Genomic DNA, 2,202 nt, shown 5'->3' with positions numbered 1-2,202 from the left:
GTGTGTGAGTGTGAACGTGTGTGTGCGTGTGTATGCGTGCGTGTGTATGTTGACGAGGAGGTTGCGGTTGGGGTGGTGAGGAGATGTTTTTTTTTAAAGCCATCAAACGTACACTTCTTAAAAAATGTCTCTTGATATATGAAGAACAGGTGAGTTATGTTTCGCCCGGGTCCTGACCGACAGGCACACGGAAAACACAATTTATATTTCGTGCCATGAGGTTCCAAGAACAAAACAGAACAAAACAAAACGAAACAAAAATAAAAATGGTATAGGTTTAGCGCCCCTATCAACACTATTAGGTTATTTAAGGGGCGGAAAAGGAAACAAAACATCTTGAGCTGGATTCCTTCACTGAAGGGCGTGATACATGGGCCGCAAGGGCGTTAAAGTCTCAAATGATTAATAAGCCATCTCACATTTTTATTTTTAAAACCATACACTGTCCCTTTTGTTGTTGTTGTTGTTGTTGTAACCTTCACCACAATCTTTTTTCTTTTCTTTTCTTTTTTTTAACCCACACCGCAATTTCTGTTTTTAAAAACCTGAACCGCAACTCCAATTGTTTTCAAAACCTATATCGCGATTTTTTATTCTCAAACCTACACCTCAAACGCTTTTATGCCGTAAGTACTTGAGAGCCCTGTAAAGGGCGTTTTCGCACCCAGGCTGTCTGTCGGTTTGCACGTGAGGAGTTCTTTGTGAGCGCCCACACGATGTAGTAGAACAACCTGTTCCAGCAGCTGGAGGTAAGTGGTTCTGTACATCCTTCAGATGCCGCCGAGTGCGCCATACACGAGGAACCCCTCCACACTACTCCACAGACGCCCTTTAGGCTACACACAACTAACTATACCGCACTTTTAGAATCACAGGCTTTAACACCACTGTTCGGCGAGAACTAAGTATAAATACTACACGCATCCCTGTCACAGGTGCCCTGGTCAACGTGTCATAGGCTCGAGACAATCTGGTTTGCATTGTTTTTCAGTTTGATGCTTACCAAATAAGGTGAAAAAAAAACCAAAACATTTTAAATATAATAGTGTGAATCTTTAAATCCCAATTTTCTCAAAACTATCCGCGACTGGGTTAGAACCTTGTCATTCTAAGAGCACGATACCTATCCGTCCGGAGAATCACACCAAAACTCGACAATTTTGACAAGAGAAATGGAGAAGATAAATTAAAACTTTGAAGTCTTCTCTCACAAAAAGCTGGGGGTTATCCAGTCTCACAACATATGTTGTTTCAAGAAAACTAGAGTCATCGGAAAGAAAATAAATACATTTTAAAAAGGGTGGACTCGGTTTTTGGAAAGTTACTCCAGGAACATGGCACTAGATATGTTACCCTATTTAATTTTGGTTTCCTTTCATTATGCTGGGACCAAGTCTACACGTATACCTTACGGAAACCCAGAACTAGCTGCACGTATGGCAGCCCGGAGTTCACACACTAGCGCATGACATCTGGGATGTTGACGCTTTGACCAACACGTCTTCCCAGCATGGGACTGAATAGTTCACACAATCTGAACCTTTGTCTAAACAATACAAAATACCAACTATTTTGGCGTGCTTGCACTCTAAAAATTCAAATTTGTCTTTTATGTCCCAATATACAGGTGGGAAGAAATAATAAATACATGCCCAGACTAAATTAGCACCTATAGAAATTAGGGCTGCCATCTCATTGCCTATTACTATTAGTAATGGGACAAAGTGATGAATACTGAACGATGAAAACAGATATCAGCTTCAGGAGTTTTTGATATTCACTATACAATCTATTACAGGCATACACATGAGAAGCATTTGTGAACAAAAATAAATGTTACCTGATGACATTTCCTCACTAATAACGCCTTACCAAGGCAATGACTAAACATTTTGAGCAGAGACAAAATTTACCAATGGAACAACACAAAACTTGAGAGACATTCAAAGCAACAATGCTAAGACCTCATACTGCGTCAACTGCAGAGTTTGGCAATCTGAGAATTTGAATAGTTATTTAAGTCTTGAAGGTAAAATGAGAATGTCCACATCTTCGTCCCGTCCCGCCCCCCCCCCAATTTAAAAAGTAGCAGCAGCAGCAACAACAACAACAACAACAACAAAACAAACATTTTTTAAACAGACTTGAATTTCACCAAAACATGGCAACATCTACAAATTAAACTAGGTCACAGGGAGACCA

Source organism: Aplysia californica, unplaced genomic scaffold (assembly GCF_000002075.1).
Source record: "Aplysia californica isolate F4 #8 unplaced genomic scaffold, AplCal3.0 scaffold00337, whole genome shotgun sequence".
Lineage (NCBI taxonomy): Eukaryota > Metazoa > Mollusca > Gastropoda > Aplysiida > Aplysiidae > Aplysia > Aplysia californica.
This window is presented reverse-complemented; position numbering follows the sequence as displayed.